The sequence below is a fragment of the Labeo rohita genome, chromosome 4, assembly GCF_022985175.1.
Source record: "Labeo rohita strain BAU-BD-2019 chromosome 4, IGBB_LRoh.1.0, whole genome shotgun sequence".
In the NCBI taxonomy this organism is placed as follows: Eukaryota; Metazoa; Chordata; class Actinopteri; order Cypriniformes; family Cyprinidae; genus Labeo; species Labeo rohita.
In genome coordinates, this window is record NC_066872.1 from 43226713 (window position 1) to 43246856 (window position 20144).

A 20144-nucleotide genomic window follows, 5' to 3' on the forward strand; every position below is an offset into this window, starting at 1 on the left:
AAACACATAGCCGTAGTTCTTTTTTAATGAGCTCCCATGGCAACCTGAGTATGAGCTGGAAACTAGGCTGAATGTACTAATATTTGAACCCAAGGTAACCTGTCAGGTTGAAAGGGTACAGCACGTGTTTCATGTGATTGCTGCCGAGCGAAAACAACATTCTGGCAATCCTGCAAAGAGGTGCTGCTTATAATAGAGAAAGAGTACAGAATGAACTGACACAAGATGTAGAATAGAAGCAGAATTAGAGCAAGAGAAGTCAGTGGTGAGATGTGCTTGCATATGTAAAATTCATCACCATAATGATAGGGTTGCCATTCAAAAGTTTGGGGGCAGAAATTAATACTTTTATTCAAAAGGGATGCATTAAATTGACCAAAAGTGACAGTAAAGACATTTATAATGTAATTTATATTTCAAATAGATTTTTTTCCAACATTCAAATCAGCATATTAGAATGATTTCTGAAGGATCATGTGACAATGATGCTGAAAATGCAGTTTTGATCACAGATATAAATTACATTTTAAAATATATGAAAATAGAAAACAGCTATTTTAAATTGTAATAATATTTCAAATTTTTGATCAAATAAATGCAGGCTTGGTGAGCAGAAGAGACTTATTTCAAAGCAAAAATAAATCATACTGACCCAAAATTTTAAACAGTAGTGTATTTTTTTGCTCGCTTTTTTGTCCATCAAGATAAAATCATACATATGATTGCTTAAAAATGCACAGCATGATTTCAGGAGTAGCGACAGCGATGCTTAGCAAACACCTTACAAGCGGTCTGGCACTTCTGGTGTTTCCGCTTGAGTGATTGGTAACTCCAGGGAATATGTAATACGGTAAGGGCATAGAGACGTTTTAACTAGCTGAAGACGGGCATTACTATCAATGGTTAGTGTTGGTTTACATTGAGAGGTCACGGGGGCAGGATATGATGTCGTCAGCAACTAGATTATCTGCAGGATATGGCCACTTAGCGATAACTGAGAGGGTATTAGTTGTGTTACAAAACCTAGTGAGCTCACTGCTGCCCATATAGACAACAATTTTATTTGTTGGGTTATTATAGCTATTAAAACTAAAAACTAGGGCTGTCAGGTGATAATTGTTTAAAAATCTGATTAATAACACAATGTGGTGATTATTAATGTAATTATTAGCAAAAAAATCACACCTAAAAAATAACCAAAAGAAAATTGTGTTAAATAAGAAAAGCATCAAATAGATATTACAAAAAGCAGCTTTAAAAAGAAATATTTTGATTGAACTTTAACCTGTAGGCTACAACTGCCATTATTTATTTATGCATATGCATCTGAATTGGTATTTAGATATATTTACAGACTGTTTGTTTCAGCTCAGAGGTGGGATGAATGCATTTATCCTGAAATTACAATTGCATAAACAATGCTATGAGATCAATGATTATTTTAAATGGGTGTTAAAGGGATATTTCACCCAAAAATTAAAGTTCCGTCCTTTACTCACCTCATGGTGTTCTGTGGAACATAAAATTAAAAAAAAATTAGTTTACCAGTTATTTTCCAAGGAAATATTTCTTACTGTTATTTAGTTAAACTTGATATACTAAAATAAGTAAAACTTAAATAAAAATGAATTTAAAAGTACATATGCATTAAAAAAAAAGGACTAGAAAAAAATTTCTACTAAAACCTTAAAAAGGTAAATAAAAATTCAACTCAAAGTATTAATAAAACTATAACACTATCTCATTACAACAGTATACTGAAATAACACACTGTTTCTACTGTAAATTCGGGATTTTTTCCCCACTGACCTCAACTCAGAATATAAATAACTAGGTTGGTCTTACAAATTGGCTTGCCTAAAATTTGGAAATACTATTTGATATATTCCTGCCATAATTGGTGTAAAACACAAAAGATCCTGAAATCCTGTTCATTAGAATGGAAAATATTGCTGAGGGAAGGAACAAAAGAGCAGCTACATCAGAGATGGACATTGTATCAAACTGCTGACCTTTCAGTATCCATGCAATTGTTGAATATAAAGAGAACAGAGGCATGAATATGCAAATCAGAAGGGAGTGGCCATGCTGAGTTCAAATATACTGACCACAATGTGCAGAGGACAGAGGTTTGGCTAAATGAAGGTCATGCATTGTTGCCGGATTAAGCGTTCGTTTGCTCACCCTGGAGAACTCCATTATTATTCACGGCATTACTCGTAATAAATGCAAAAATCTGAAGGGCTGGTTTTTCATATCCCCTTTTCAGAAACATTTGGTTAAAATGCCAGAAGAATGTCAAACTAATGTCAGCAATTAAACCCGAGTTGCAATTTGCATCCATCAAATGAGAGAAAACTGGTTTGGAGAAGCCATTACCCTTGTTAGAAAATCAGGAAAGGCAGAGCGTTTTTTTTTTTTTTTTTTCTTTCAGAGGCTTTCTGCACCTGCATTTCTTTTTATTAATTATTACTAATTGTTCTAGTGAGAGAATGACATAACTTAGCATTTCAAGATGTAAGGCAGCAGTGACAGAGAGACTGAGCACTCATCATCTCTCCAAATCTAATTACAGATATCTGCTCCACTAGGGACACAGACCTGCACGGATCAAATCAAATCAATTCCCTTTTTAATCACCGGCCTTCCAGCATTGACTTAAAGCTGGAGATTCATATAATAATAACTGCATTTTTAGATTTTCTTAAAGCATTTTACAGAAATCATTGCATGATAGAACGCTGCTACAGTATGTGGTTACTAGGGAGTTCACAGATGTTTTAGAATGTTGCTGTGTGGTTGCTAGGATATTCATCAGTGGTGGAGGAAGTACTTAAGTTTAGTACTTAAGTAAAAGTACAACTACCCTGCAAAATATATACTTAAGTAAAAGTATAATTACTACATCAACATCTTACTTAAGTAAAAGTCCTAAGTACATACTTTTAAATTTACTTTAAAGTATTTTTTTAAGTAAAAGTACACAATCGGTTGTCTCAATGTCTGGGCTGTTCAATTGTAATAATCACAAACAATTTCTATTGTGTACTGGAAAGGGTAGTTGTGCAAGCTATCTGCAATACTGACACACTGTAAAAATCTGGTTATTTACTTATTATTACTCATTAAATAATAATTAAGCTAAGCCAATTATGACATACAATTTATTTTATTTTTACTATACTATTAAGAGCAGTAAAAAAAAACTCAAAAGTACACAGGTGAGTGTTATTCTGAACACTTTAATCAAATTTGTATGACCAGTTTATTCTGCTCAACAACAGTTGCTTTAGTCCTTTACCTTGGCCTGCATGGGGAAAACGTAGCTAAAACTGCATTTGAGGCTTATACTCCATTGATTACAGAAAATCCAAAAGCATTAGGCTAATAATGTATAACACATTAGAATGAGAAAAAAATAAGCACCAAACAAAATTTGACAAGGGTGAGCGCTTCTCTTAAAACATGCAAGTAATATTGCTATTTAGAACTCTGATCAACCTAACATTAACAGGACAAAAAAAAAACAGAATCTATGTGAAAAACAATGAAGTCAATATAAAGGCAGATGTTACGATAAGAAACTTAAAAACAAAGGACCTTCAAATAAAAATTTTGGCCAGGCAATCAAAGGTCAAAAGGGCTACAGCAGAAAGCAAAAAGCTACTGTATTTGCCATGTTAAACTAAGTGTTTGGACCCTAAAGTTACAGGATTTTACATTTACGTTAATACAAAACCACAGTGTATGGGGCACTGAAACGCGAAACCAACGTGATTACATCTTTAGACTAAAAAGACAAGCTACTGACACTTACAACCAAGCATATTACACGGGTAAAATTGGTTTGATATTCGCATATACTTTCGCGCTAAATTACTAAATATATATATATATATATATATATATAAATATAATATATATGTTTGCAAATTCTAAAAAATGTCATGATATTGACGAAAAACAACTGTCATAGTGCAAAATTGTTCACAATCGAATCAAACCTAGATATAGTTTTAACTGCATGCTTACTTGCGAATGTCAACTAAATACCCAATGTTGAATGGTAAAGAAGCTAGGGGCCGTATAAAAAGTTTGAACATTTTTTCATCGAGTCAAAACAAACAGCTATTTTAGCCAACTACGAATGTACAGATATAGCAGTAGTTTGCTCATCTCCAAAAATGTAACGTACTAGCAAGCTATCGTCCCTGCTGTGCTAATAACCAGCTAATGAAGTTGCCCTGTTAGGGTACCACTAACTTACGTCAAACAAATATTATACTGGTGTGATATTTTTGTTATGTTGACATCCGTTTTTCTATAACAGTCATAGCACCATGTCATAGCAAGTTAGTAACTTAAATATTAATAACTAGCATTGCATGTCTTACCTCTATATGTTTCTTCAAATTTGAAGGGGAGTTTTTAAACGCCAACAGTTTTTTGCGTTGAGGTAGGCACTTGACACATTGAAAACGCCAGGAGTCATTCTTTGAACCTTTAAATTCAAATAACTTGCTTAAATAAGGCCAGGGGTGTCTCTCAGAATCAGAGCTGCAGGGCACAGGCTCAAGCTCAGTCGACGTTGTTGGCTCTTCGTCCATGTTTGATATTTGGTGTCCTTTTCTTCGATTTACATCAGTTCCGCTTGTGTTGTTTCAAAACGCGCGCTCACTATTTTCGGTGTGAGTTCTTTGACCAATCAGATCTCCGATCTGTTTCAACGTGCATTGGCCAGCAACGCCAAAACGTCAGTCGACCAAAATTTTTTTATGCAAGATTCGGAAGGATGTAACGACACGCATTTTAATAATGTAGTGGAGTACAAAGTACAGATAATTGATGAAAAATCTACTTGAGTAAAAGTATAAGTATGCATTATTTTTTTTACTTAAGTAAAGTATAGATACGTAAAAATTTACTTAAGTACAGTAACGAAGTACAAATACTTCGTTACATTCCACCACTGATATTCATAGATGTTTTTAGAATATTGCTAAGGTATGTGGTTACTATGGTGTTCATAGATGTTTCAGAACATTGCTATGCGGTCCTTATGATGTTCACAAATGTTTTTAGAATGTTGTTACAGTATGTGGTTACTAGGGTGTTCATAGATGTCTTAGAATGTTGCTATGTGGTTACTAGGATGTTCACACATGTTTTTAGAATGTTGTTACAGTATGTGGTTACTATGGTGTTCATAGATGCTTTCAGAATATTGCTATTTGGTTGCTAGGATGTTCACAAATGCTTTTAGAAAGTTGTTACAGTACTAGGGTGTTTACAGTTGTTTTTTGCATTTTAGGATGCTGTTACAGTAAGTGGTTGCTAGGATATTCATATATGTTTTTAGAATATTGCTAAAGTATGTGGTTACTAGGGTGTTCATAGATGTTTATAGAATGTTACTAGGATGTACACAGATGTTTTTAGAATGTTGTTACGTGGTTGCTAGGACATTCACAGCCAGTGCTGGGTAGAATACTTACAAATTGTAGTATGTTACTGATAAAAATGACATTATAAACACTGTAGTGAATATAGATAATCTAGATTCCTAATTTTAGGTAATGCATTCTGACTATGTAAGGATTACTTTTAGATTACATTTGATCTAACTTGTTTATAGTTTTAAATAGGAATATTGTTATAAATAAAAGAGAGAAATGTGTTGTTAAATGATTGAAATATTCATTTTAAATCTCATTTTTGACTGACAAAAAAAATTGCGAATCCTTACATCACATGAACAAACATTAATAAACATGAAAACATGACATGGTCAAAGGTTTTAAATATTTTGGTCAGTTATACATCGGCAATATTTAGTAACTTGCATAACTGTTCATCTTATACACGGTGTCACTGACTGAGAGGTGCTTTTGTCCCCAAATTCAGATGTATGGTTTGCAAATTAATTTACATGGCTATTCTATATACTTACTGAATAGAATTTTTTAGAAAGTAAAATTTAAAAGACAGAAAAAAAAAAGAATCAATAAATTGTGAATAACTGACTGCCATTGTGTGAATAATTTGTAATCATGTAATCCATTAAAAAAAGTAACTGTAATCCGATTACGGGCATTATAAATTGCAACGTAATCTAATTACGTAATCCAAATTACATGTAACCCAGCACTGTTTGTATATTTTGTATTAAGAATGTAAATATATATGGCTTGGGTCCCTCTTAAAAATGCAAGTCTATAAGGTTAAGCTAAACAAACAAAAAAAAAAGACAAAAGAAGGATAAAGCAAGATATCTGTGAGATGTTTCTTAACCGTGTTTGTTCCTGATCTTCTGGGACAGGGCTGGAGATTTATGTGTTGAATCACTGAGGCGTGAGGCGTTTCCCTCCATTTCCAAATCCCAGACCTCCCGTCCCGATTGATTGACTGCAGAAGGACAAACATCCCTCATCACCCATCCAGAATGGAAATCGCCTTCATGTTAATCCATTAAAATGCCAGAATCATTCTGTCAGCCCCACAAAAACTAAATTATTAAAGCCCTGTCCTGATACAAACAAAACGTTCGCGCAGTGAATCGAAAGCGCTCTTCTGATATGGTGACCGTATCTGAAATTGCATTCAGCGATAGATGGCTTAGCTGGATATCTGATGAGTGCCAATGAAAAGTTCTGCTCTAACAACTGCATTAGCATGCGACGCTCAGGTTGTGCACGGCTCCCGCGGCGTGTCTGTGTATGCAGGGAACGCTGGGTAATGTCACAGCTTTGGGACGGTTCCCCTGCGTCGAGGTCACTGGGCCGAAGTGAATCTGAACAGTCCAATTAGGATTTGCATAATAAAAGATTAACAGCCTCAAACGGAGGCACATCTCCACAGGTGACAGCCCTTAAACATGCCCGCAGCACAATACACAACATGCATACAGGCAAATCCTGAACAAGTGTCTATGTTTAGTCTTCACATCAGTCCATGTGTATTATTATCATCCCAATGCTCAAACTACTTCCTTTGTGTCTGAAAACAAAAAAATAGATCAATCTCAAAAGATGATAATCATGCCATTTTACTCTTAAACAAAATAAAAGTACTACTATACTACTATATGATCAGTTACAAAATGTATTATTATAATATAATATAATGATGTTTTTCCCTTTTGTTAGGTTGAGGTTTAAATTATTATATTTAAAGCAATATTATTTCTAAAATAGTTTTTTTTTAAACTTAATAAATTAATGATGTAAACACTTTTTATATTATTATATTTCTTTGTAATTTTGGGTGTCATGTGATTTACCATAAGTTTAATAATAAAAATTTAATTTGTTTATATAATATATATTTAAAATATTTATTAAATAAATAAATATTAAATATTTTTAAATATTATATTTTTAAATATATATATATATATATACACATACATAGATAATTATATAATAATTATATTTACACAATATTATTATTTCTTTATTATTTAAATAAAAAATCTATATATTATATTATATTATATTATATTATATTATATTATACTATAATAACAAATATATTTTTCTTTTTATTTTGGGGTGTAATAGTTTTAATTTTAGTCATATAATATACATTTATTAAAAAATAAGTATATAATATAAACACATTACATTATTTTATTATTTAATAATAGTATTTAAATTCAATATTATTTCTTTATTATTTAATTCATTAAATAAATGTATTAAGTAAATATATAAATATTTATATAAAATATATTTAAAAAAAATATTATTAATCAATATTATTAATCAATATTATTATATTATATTATATTATATTATATTATATTATATTATATTATATTATATTATATTATATTATAGGAAAAACATATATTTTTTTGTGGGTGCAATATAACCATGGCATGTTTTTGTAAAATTCATATTAAGTTAATACTACAGCTTTTTTCGCCCCAATCATATAATAAACATATGTATCTAATTATTAATAATTAATTATTTATATAATATAATATGAACACATTACATTATTTTATTACTTAATATTTAAATTCAATATTATTTCTATATTATTCATTAAAAATACATTGTCATAATATAATATAATATAATATAATATAATATAATATAATATAATATAATATAATATATAATATAATATAATGTGCATATAGTATTATTAGTATTATGTGCATATAGTATTATATTATATATAATATAATTTATAATAAAATATAATTTATTTTTTCCTTTTCATTTTTGTGACCTAGACATGTTTTTGTGAGAGTCACATCTCTCCGGACCACTAGTTTGCATAAATTTGCAGTGTGACCTTTCACTTGTTTCTCTAATGAAATGATCCATGCAAAGAGGAAAGAACCATAGCAGAGGTCCTCACCACTGAGGCCCCAGAGGATGCTGGGTAGTCTCTGACCCACTGACACACATCTTACACCCTCTGAACATCCATCTGCTTTTGAGACTCCGCTGGAGACATTAATGCCACAGTGCCAGCTCCTCTAAATCACAGGAGAGAGAAAGACTGTGTGTGTATGTGTGCATGAGGATGCATCGCTCAACTAGCTTAATATTTACTCTCTCTGTCCCAGCCAGTCTGTATAAATTATTCAGCCTCACACACACACTGTCTGCTTTCCTGTTGTCACTGTTCCCCAATGTCACATAGCAGGAGCTGCTACCATTCAGACGGAAATGAAACCATCTTCCTTTCTCATACTAGTCCTGACTAGTTCACTAGTGTTCTCTTCACTGCAGTGTGCACGTGCACATCTCTAAATGGGTCATGCAATGAAAAACAAGATTTCTTGCTTATCTGAGTTTGATGCACTATGGAGAGATACTCATTACTTAAAAGACGTCTTAAAGGTACAGTAGCCAAAAAGCTGGAGGGTCACTTGTGTTTTTAGAGTGTTAGTTCACCCAAAAACCCTAAGTCCATTCAAGATGGAGATGAGTTTGTTTCTTCATTAGATTCAGAGAAATGTAGCATTACATCACTTGCTCACCAATGCATGTGAATGGGTGCCGTCAGAACGAGAGTCCAAACGGCTGATAAAAACATCACAATAATGCACAAGTAATCCACACCACTCCAGTCCATCAGTTAACATCTTGCTAAGCAAAACAAATCCATTATTTTATCTTCAAACCATTGCTTTTGGCCAAAATTGAAGTCCATAATCCATAATAATGATTCCTGCAGTGAAAAAATCCATCTCCCGTTTTCCTCTCATATCAAAATTTACCCACATATTTGGTTCAGAGCTGTTTTGGCTTGTAAACGGTGCTTCATCTGTGCATATTTCTCTCCTGATTCAGACCAGATGACTTTTTACTGAAGAAAGTTAAAAACATCATAATAATGGATTTGTTTCTTACAAACATGCAGCTTTTGTCTTCTCAGGATGTTAAATTAAGGATTGGAGTGGTGTGGATTACTTGTGGTGTTTTTACTAAGATGTTTGGACTCTCAATCTGACGGCACCCATTCACATCCATTGGTGAGCAAGTGATGTAATGCTGCATTTCTCCAAATCTGATGAAGGATTACTAATGACTTATTGCTCATAGATCTTCATGTACCAGCATGCTTAATATCTCATGAACTTTGATTGATGTTCATTTATCAGTTTCCTCGCTATTTTCATTGGTAAAACAACCTAATTTTCTTTTAATTTCCATCCTGAATTCCTGTAGTTCCGCCACTGCTTGCTGAAATACTGGAGCTAATTATGAACCAAATCTGCTCTCATTAGAAACCGAATCTGCTTTCATTATCTTAGATTATCACAGACCATGAATATGCAGCTACCGGTGCATAAATTATGCAAATGTGTGGCTGCGGAGAGAATTGATTGGAACTAATTGATTAATGAGCGGCGCTAATCTGAGATAATGTGCTGTCAGTCAGTGTGAGTTTAACGTCACCGTCACGCAGCCAAAACACGATCAGTCACTGACCCGCTTCTCCAGACCGACTCGATCGCTGACACAGATTCATATTATCGCAAAATTACATCTGCTGGAGTTGAATAAACCCAGAGCTTTGATGGTAATGTGGCTGAGCGTCGTGTCTGAGTAGCAGGTGTCAGAGATGAGCACGGAGATGATCATATCGGATCAGACTAATAAAAGTAACAGGCTTTATCCCAGATGATGTATGATGATTTATACGCATGCAGACACTCACTCGATTCATGTTCTCTCGCTTTCTGTGACTTTCAAATTCAGATGGCCTCTCTCTCTCCACATAATGACAGAGATGGAAAAGGAAAATAGATTTTAAAGCTGAGCTGAGGTGACATGAATGATATTTCCCACAGAATAAAAGGTTTTCAAAGGCGTATTTACTTGAGAGATCATCCCTCTAAACCTTTCTGGGTTATTTCATCTATGTGGCTGAATCTTGTGAAAATATGTGCAGTTCGTATTTCAACTCAAAAAATAAATGATTGTATGCAATATTAATGTTAAAAAGAGTTAAATGCTAGTTAAATAATATAATAGTTAAAACTACTACTACTACTACTACTAATATTAATTAATGATACTAATAATGAGATTTTCATGACAATTAATTAAATTACATTATGTTAAATTACCATAATGTATTCAGACATTTCCTTATTGACTTAACTGAATTTCTTTGTAATTCAGTGGTTATTCACATTATTTACATGTTTATTTATTTTTAAAAATACTGTAATACATAAACTAAAGGGAGTACAATGATATGTAAATACTAAATGGTATAAATTATTTAATTTATTATTTAATTTTTTCTTTGAATTACAGAATAAGTTTTGCATTGTTTTGTAATAATAATAATAATAATAATAATCATAATAATAATTGTAATAATAATAATGCATTTTATTTGTAATGCATATTTTTTTAATTGTAATTGTAATTTTCTAAAACCAAAGCACTGCAGTGAACTACAAACATAATAATAATAATAATTAATAATAATTAATAATAATAATAAAATAATAATAATAATAATAATAATATTATAATATTATAATATATAAAATATTAATATATATATATATATATATATATATATATATATACACACACACTCAAAAGTCAGTATAATATTCTTAATGTGACATTTTCATGACAATTTAAGTAATATTAAAATCAAATTGCCATAATGCATTCAGTGGTTAATTTCAATATTTATATCTGAGTAAAAAAATACTGTAATACATAATTATATTATAATTTATATATTTTAATGATATGTAAATACTAAACGGTTTAAATGATTTTATTAATTTTCTTTGCATTACAGCAATGAGTTTTTTTTTTGCATTGTTTTTTATAAACAACAACAATAATAATGCATTTTATTTGTAATGTGCTTTTCTAAACCCAAGGCACTGCAGTTTAATACAAACATAATATATAATATATATTTATATTTTATTGTTGAATTCTGATTTAAAAAATTACTGTAATATATAAACTGAAGGCAACACAACAAATACTGATATGATCTGTAAATACTTTGCAGTTTAAATGATTTCATTACAGTAATGAGATTTTTTTTTTTGCAAACAGTAATGACATTTTGCAATAAAAATGTGCTTAATTTTCACACAAATGTCAGTACAAAAATAAATCTGCATAGGCCTCATTTACCTCAATCAAAACATAATTTCAGTCTTTCTTTTGACTTCAGGGTGAAATATGACTCAGATATTTTACAGTCAATATAACTGGGGTCTGATGGCCTTGCAAATACACAGTGACCCTCTCTCTCTCTCTCTCTCTCTCTCTCTCACACACACACACACACACACACACACAGAGTGTTTCCAGTAGCAACTCTCTGTAAGCCCTGATGAATCATCTCAGTGGGCGACCAGAAGCCCATCCTCCCTCAGCAGCAGCTCTTGTTTTCTGTTTATTTATCTTCATTCTAGCTGCACTTCCCTTTTTTTGTTTTCTTTTTCTCTTATTTTCTCTAACCGTGTCTGAACTGGTCATATTGTCGCGCCATGACAACCGCATATTCTCTCCGCTTCACCCGGCAACAAGCATCTGTGCTCCCCGACTCAGCTTATTAACCACTAAGACGACTTCAGCATCACGGCACCCCGGCTTTACCTAAGTAGCCTTTTATAGAGATGTGATGAGAGCACATAGGGCTTTCATTTCAACCTGAAAGGAACTCTGGGATGGCAAAGTCAAGGGGAGATGTTTCGGTTACTATGGCAATGGCAGGAAATGAATGGATCGCCTCCTTCTGAAGAACAGAGAGGCGAGCAGGAAATTTCCATTCGCGAGCAATTACGGCGATGGCTGAAACACGCCCAGGAGAGGCCGCGTAACCTCACTCCAGGAGAAAGCACTTTAACACGTTAACGTAAATGCGGAAACCTCCTGTCCTCATCTCAAATTGAGCAGAAAATCACAGCTGATGAGTGGTTTGGGGGGTCGTGCGATCATGCTTCAATACCATCCCAATGTCAGTCTGTTTTCTTCAGATGTACAGGCCTTAGTGTTTTCTACCTGTTCAAAGTGCCTGAATTTTATGTGATTCACAACATAAGGTTTTGTTTTTTATTTTCTCTTTTGTTGCATGTTGCATTTGACAAAAATTATATATAATTATATATATAAGTTTGGGATCAGTTAGATTTTTTTAATGTTTTTTAAACAAGTCTTTTCTGCTTATCAAGGCTGCATTTATTTAATTAAAAATGCAGAAAAAAACTGTAAAATTGTGAAATATTATTGCAATTTCAAATAGTGTTTTTCTATTTTAATATACTTTAAAATAGAATTTATTCCTGTGATCAGCATCATTACTCTGGTCTTCAGTGTCACATGATCCTTCAGAAATCATTCTACTATGCTAATTTACTATCAATTTTTGAAACAGTTGTGCTGCTTAATATTTTTTTAGAACACGTGATATTTCTTCAGGGTTCTTTGATAAATAAAACATTAAAAATAACATTTTTTAAAAAATAGAAAAATCTTTTGTAACAATATACACTACCATTCAAAGTTTGGGGTCAGTACATTTTTTCTTTCTTTCTTTCTTTGAAAGAAATTAATACTTTTATTCAGCAAGGATGTGTTAAATTGATAAAAAGAAAAAAGTATAATGGGTTCCAAAAAAAATATTAAGCAGCACACTGATAATAAGTTAGCATATTAGAATGATTTCTAAAGGATCATGTGACACTTAAGACTGGAGTAAATGATGCTGGAAATTCAGCTTTGCATCACAGAAATAAATTTTAAAGTATATTAAAATAGAAAACTGTTGTTTTAAATTACAATAATATTTCAGAATATACTTTTTTCTGTATTTTTGATCAAATAAATGAAACTTTGATGAGCACTTGATGTTCAACGTAAAATATGGATCCTGAAGCAAAACCAACTGACAACAATTGGTAGTTTGGATGTTGGTCTTCCTCATTCTATTGCACTTGTGTATTTGCTCAAACAGTGGCCAAATGTGACCGTCATTTCCTCCATATCTGACCTCCGTGCAGGCAGCTGGCTGTCCCGCAGTGGCACGTGTCTTGAGAAAGAGGTGATGTGGTCTTGCACATCCCACTTGTGCGAAGAGCCACAAAGCGGGCATTGTTTCAAGCCTGGCATGTGATTTCGACAATGACGCACGTTTGCCACCTCTGTGTTTGTCCACCCTTTGAGCAGACTGCCTCTGAAAATGCCACTAAAAGTTTAATAAAGGGGTTTTTTGCAAAGATGCCATAGAAGAATCATTTCGGTTCTTCAAAGAACCTTTCAACAAAGAGTTCTAAAAAGAACCACTTTTTCTTAACGCGAAGAACGTTTAAAAATTGAAAGAAAAAGTCCATGGATGTTAAAGGTTTAGAAGAGAAGATATACGTGCACAGAACACCAGCTGACATCCCCGCAGCCCAGATTCACTGTCAAAGCTAGTGAAAGCTGAGATGGAGAAATCACAAAGCAACAGAGAAAGAGAGAAACGAACACACCGCCCCCGCAAATGAGTGGCGTGGCATGGCCAGAGCTTCAGAAGGGTCTCTGTGGCACAAATGCTTATACAGTGGGAACAATGAGCGCTCTGTGGATGGCTCTCGGCCGGCGCATTGTGTTCCATCTCTCTCTTGTGTTTCCCCGTCTCAGCAGGCTTCACTCTTATGGGAGGAGGAGGAGGAGGTCCGGCTCTCAGATGATCTCCAGGGGCTCCGATCTGAGGCTTGATAAGCATGTGACTTCTCAATTCTGTTTGACTGAACCGCTTGGATATCACCCAAGCGAGCGGCCTCTGATCGCCTCTGATACCCAGCAGGAGCGGTTATTTGAGAGAGAAGTGTAAGGCTGTCTGATCTGATGAGCTGGTATAACGTCGACCTTATGGGAGATGAGCGCTGTTTCATCCCGAAACATAATGCGAAAACAGTGCAATGTAACAGCGTCACATAATCAGAAGTTAGACTCAGACTAACAAAACTAACAAACTCCCACAGGAGGTTGTGTGTTTGCATGCAAAAGTACTTTTTAAAAACATATATGATCAATAAGTCTATGGCAATATATCTTTTTCCATTATTTTAACCAATTATGGCAGTATATGCTTATTTATACCATTTCTAATAGTTCTAGTCATCTGTTATTATGGCAGTGTATTGAACTGCACTCACTGCTATTTCCTATACTGTGATTTATGATTGCTGCTGTACTGCCTCAATTTCCCTCAGGAGATTAATGTACCATCCCATTCTGTCCTACAATAAATGGTTGACAATGCATAAACTGTGTTTACATGTGATTTCAAACGTATAGTTACAGAGAGATTCATTCAGCGTGACTGATCTGTTAAGCAGCTAAACAAGTGCTGATCTTTATGAGTAAGTCACTGAATTATTCACTTAACTCAAAGGTAACTGTCTTTACAAGGGAATCATTGCTCATTCACAACTGATTCATTAAAAAATGATCAATATGGGATGAAACAAATGCTTGTCGTTATGAGTGAATCAGTGAAGTCACTGAACCATTTATTCAACTGAGTCATTAAAAAACACTGATTCATTTATCAACAAAAGTAGTAATCGACTCTATAAGTGAGAAAAGCACTGATTCATTAAGGATCAAAATAATGTTTGTCTTTATGAGTAAGTCACTGAATCATTCATTCAACTGATTCATTCAAAATCACAGATTAATTCATAAACAAAACGGGCTGAATTAAAACTAGCATACTACTTTGTGCTGTATAAAGATACAGCAGAAATAATAAAAAAAAATAGTATGGTAGCATGAGATTCCTAATTCTGGCTATATTTAAGTTTTATTCATAAACACTGTTTCATTAAAGAACAAAACAAATGTATGTGATTATGAGTGAGTCATTGAATCATTCATTCAACACATCCATTTAAAAACAATGACTTGTTCATCAACAAAACAAGTAACTGTCTTTCTGAGTGAGCCGTTGCTCATTCACTACTGATTCATTAAGGAACAAAACAAGTGTCTGTCCTTATGAATAAGTCATTGAATCATTAACCCAACGGATTTGTTTGCATTTGGAAGAGCAAACTAGTATATTTCTCTTACTCTAACTACTTTTGTCATATAAATATTACAGCAGCATAATTCCTGTCTTTATGATTTATTCAAAAACACTGACTCAATGATCAACAAAACAAGTAACTGTCTTTATGAGTGAGCCATTGCTCATTCACAACTGATTCACTTGTAAATACAGATTCATTGGTAGGAGCTAAACACGTGTTTGTCTTCATGAATGAGTCACTGAATCATTAACTCAACTGTATGAATTCGGAAGAGCAATAAATAGTTAATAGTAAAAATACCATGGTAGTATTCTGCTTGTCTTTACGAGTGAGTCACTGAGCCATTCGCTTTAATGTTTCATTTAAAAACACCAGCGCATGTTTTAATAATCTCAAAGAAAGCTTGACATAATGTTGCCGGCTTTTAAATGGATTAAAATTTTCTTAAATGTCTTCCACAGCCAACCTCTAACCTGCATGCTAACACTCACACTCATACACAGATGTGTTTACAGCATCAAACCAATGTCACCCCTGGGGCGGTTTTCTTAGAAGAGGCTTAAGGCTAGAAAGGGCGGTAGAGGAAGTGTGTGTGTGTGTGCGCGTGTCGGAGCGTTTTTGTGCGAACACGTGTGTGTTGTGAGCTAGTGTCAGCAGGCTAATTCATCACAGGGGGCTTTAAATGGAGTCTCCATTACCACCTGCTTTCCTCCAGACTGACTCTCTCCCACTCTGCACAACCGATACTGGGTCAGAGCGTCTATGAGGAGAATCCTCATTAAAAATGGATCAGCAGGATTTTTCTCTAGCCCAGCACTAGAAATCCGAAACGGCACCAAATTTATCTCAATCTCAGGTGCGCTGAATTCAAAACACTTAGAATAATCCATGTGAAGGGAGAAAACAAAAAGTGGGTGAAAATGAGGGTAGATAAGAGACCCAGGAGATTGCAAACATACAGGTGCGGGGCTGAAACTTATTCAGGAGCTTCTCATCGCAAGACAATGAGCGCACACTCACAACGCCACTGAAACGGGTTCATTATATCACAAGACATCACAATGAACATGAAAGACTGTGAAACCAGGAGTCTTGATTTTAAAAGAGATGTGAAACACAATGGGAACTATATTTAGAGTGCTTGATAAACCAGTAATGCATATCCTCTGCTTTCAAAGGTTGTCTTGGAAACTGCCGCATGAATAAGACTGATAACTTCACCGTCAAGGAAAAAGTTGGGTGTAATTTTAGCGCTTTTTGCTGTGCTGCAGTTTCTTTGGTGCAAGAAATGTCAGGCGTACTGTACTCCGGGCCAAAGCACTTCGTTGTGCTGACATTTGCCAGAATCTGAGACATTCTGTGACATTTCTGTTCAGAAACATACTGTCAGTCAGTGCTCTGGAAACACTCTTAAAAGTCCAACTTTTACAGACTGAAAGTTGCTCAGACTGAAAAAGGACTCAGGTTGTGATCTTAATTATTTTGAGCGAACGAAGTAGCATCCAACGTCAGGCACAGTTCACATGTTAGTAATTTTTTGCGAGTGGTGTTTGCTTGAGCAGAACTCACTGTCATGATGCTAGGGAGTTGTGGGTGGTTGCCATGGCGATGCAGTGCCGTATCTAAGGTGCTCTGAGTCATTGTAACAGACTGCTATGCGGTGCTGTGGGTGGATGCTTTGGTTCAAGCCAAAAGAGCCCACCTCAAGAATTTATGATGTTCTTGTCTCTATATGGCTTTTATATGGACAGAAATGTCTGTCCTTAAAGGAAGACGTTTACCCAAAAATAAACATTTGCTGAAAATGTACTCACCCTCAGGCCATCCCAGATGTAGATGAGTTTGTTTCTTCATCCGATCTGGAAAAACGCAACATCACTTGCTCACCAACGGATCCTTTGCAGTGAATGGGTGCTGTCAGAATTAGAGTCCAAACAGCTGATAAAAACAATCCACAAGTAATCCACATCTTTTGAAGTGAAAAGCTGCATGTTTGCAAGAAACAAATCCATCATTAAAATGTTTTTAACAACTGCAGTACAAGTCCTCTATCCATATATTGCTTTCTCCAGTGAAAAAGTCATCTGGTCTGAATCAGGAGGGAAATATAAGCAAAAACAGTCCAAAACAAATACGTCGGTGGATTATGATGTGAGAGGACAACAGGTGATAGACTTTTTCACCAGATGAAGCAACTGTTTAAAGTTAAAATGCCTTAAGCTGCTCCAAAAAGAATAAAAATTGACGTACCTCATGAAAAATAACTATAAATTTCTTTAAAGGTTTGTATATATCTGTATATATCTGTAAAATGCAAATAATGGTGAAAGTCATTACCATTAATGAGAGAGAGACATAAAATACAGTTCTATACTAAGTGAAACATTAAAAATTGTCCAACAATTGAAACAAATATCATTAAATGCATATTCATGTTCTCTTCAATTCATCATCTATTAACTAAAAATAATAAAAATCAACATACCTGATGAAAAACAACAGTTAACTCCTTTAAAAGTTTGTATAGTCAACCTTCATACATCTGTAAATTAGCCAAAGCAAAAGGCATGGTAATTAATAAGTCAGACATGAAATACATTCCTATACAAACCAAAAAGTCCAATAACTGATGCAGATTATACCAAATAAGCATAAACAGTGGAACAACAGAAGCAAAAATGCATTTTCAAACCTTGAAAATGGGAAGAGGCGGAGTTAACACAGGAAATGATTAGAAGCACATGGTGTAATGGGTCAGGTAATTAAAGGGGCAGACATATTATATACACATACCCTGCGTCCCAATGTGCATACTGTCCACCCTATCTGCTCTAAATAGTATTGAAAATTACTACGATCACATAGAATTTAGATGGATAGTATGCACATTGGGACGTAGGCATAGTTATTAAGGTACATTCAGATAGACAAAAGAAAAAAAACTACAAGCCACACATTTACAGTACTTTAACTTCAATATCAATAAAAAAGTAGTTACCATCAACTGCTAGATTAGCCTACATAAGAGAGGGTTAGCATTTACGTCACAGTTTGGTTAGTTAAGTTACCCGGATGCACAGCCATACTGAAGATACTTGGATGTAAACGACAGCATAGATTTACACAGGTTAATGTACTACTAAGTACGTTTTTTTTTTTTGCTAATTTACATTGTCTAAACCACGGAAAAACATGTGGAAGCTGCTAAATCATATAGAAAAGGATTTAGTGAGAAGAAAAGTGTGCAATATTTTGACAAACTAAAGTTAATAGGTGGTATAGACACGTACGAGCAGAATTAATTAAAATATTAGCCTAACATGTCACCTACCTGACCGGAAATTATAACAAATGCGAAAGTTTGTTCCTGGTTCAGGACTGAAATCCTAGTTCAGTTCAACCACAAACGCGTTTTGCTCTCAGTTTTTTGCAGTCTTCTCCTTGATTTGTTATATCGTTTGGCAGTCTATAGTACTCCAAATGCTTTTCCAGGTCTGACCGATGCATGACAATAATTGACCATTTTCAGCAGAAATAATTAGATAAATGTGCGATTTTCATTCGGTTCAGTGGCATTGTTTACACTCCGTGCCGCCAATTTAGCCGTCGCCGACTGATGATGCGTCGTGAAAACGCTGTATTTTAAATATTTATAAAACTTTACCACCTAAATTTACACTTGGAAAATTACTGAAAACATTGTGATTAATGTTAATTGAGCTTCTGGCAAAGAACTATTGAACTGATGCACAGGATCTTTTGTTAATGCTACTTACTGATGATTATTGGTATTATTGAATATGTATTGACAAACCTATTTTTTTTAACCATCTGGATGAACTGATTCATTACTAACCTATTCTAAGAGTGATTGATTATTGGTTTGTGCTATTACACGCATACATGCAGCAATTTGTTGGAGACATGAGCTTGCTACTGGAAATGCGACACTATTTTTAAAACAGCAGTTCTACTGTCATGCAATTGAAAAGTGTATTTAGTAGCCTTGCTAATTTTAGTTAGTTACTCCCTAAACATCAGTGTGTGTGTGGACTGCGGGTTGTACAAACTGCGGCTGTCGTGACACAGGCTGGTAGGATGCGTCTGCAGGGAGTGGGGACTTTAAATAGACTGTCGTTAAAACCACACATTGATGCGAAGCAACAAGCTGTCAAGGTGGCCCACTGTCATTTACTCCGTTGGATGTGAGGCATTTTCACATCGCATTCTTCTTTCTCGAGCTCAAGGCGATGAGGGAGTCGCTTTCGTCACTGCTAGCGACACCCGTATCCGTTGCTGCCCGAAGGCTTCGGAACCGCTGTGACAATGCCATTAGTTTTCCATCAGCTCCTGTATCTGGAGGTATTTTCTGCCGCAGTGGGCTGAGAAATTGCCAAACATCCATGTCGTTTAAAGAGGAGGATTATGATACCTGCGTTACTCGCAAAACCACAGCCAATAGACGAGGGCCATAAACTCCTCACGCCTAGCGCTCGCTATCAAACGCAATCAATATCTCATTGTTTGGGAGCTTAATGTGGCGCGGCCGCGTGTGTGTAAAGCAAGCCTTCCAGCTGTATTACAGATTACAGAATTAAGGCTGAGCATC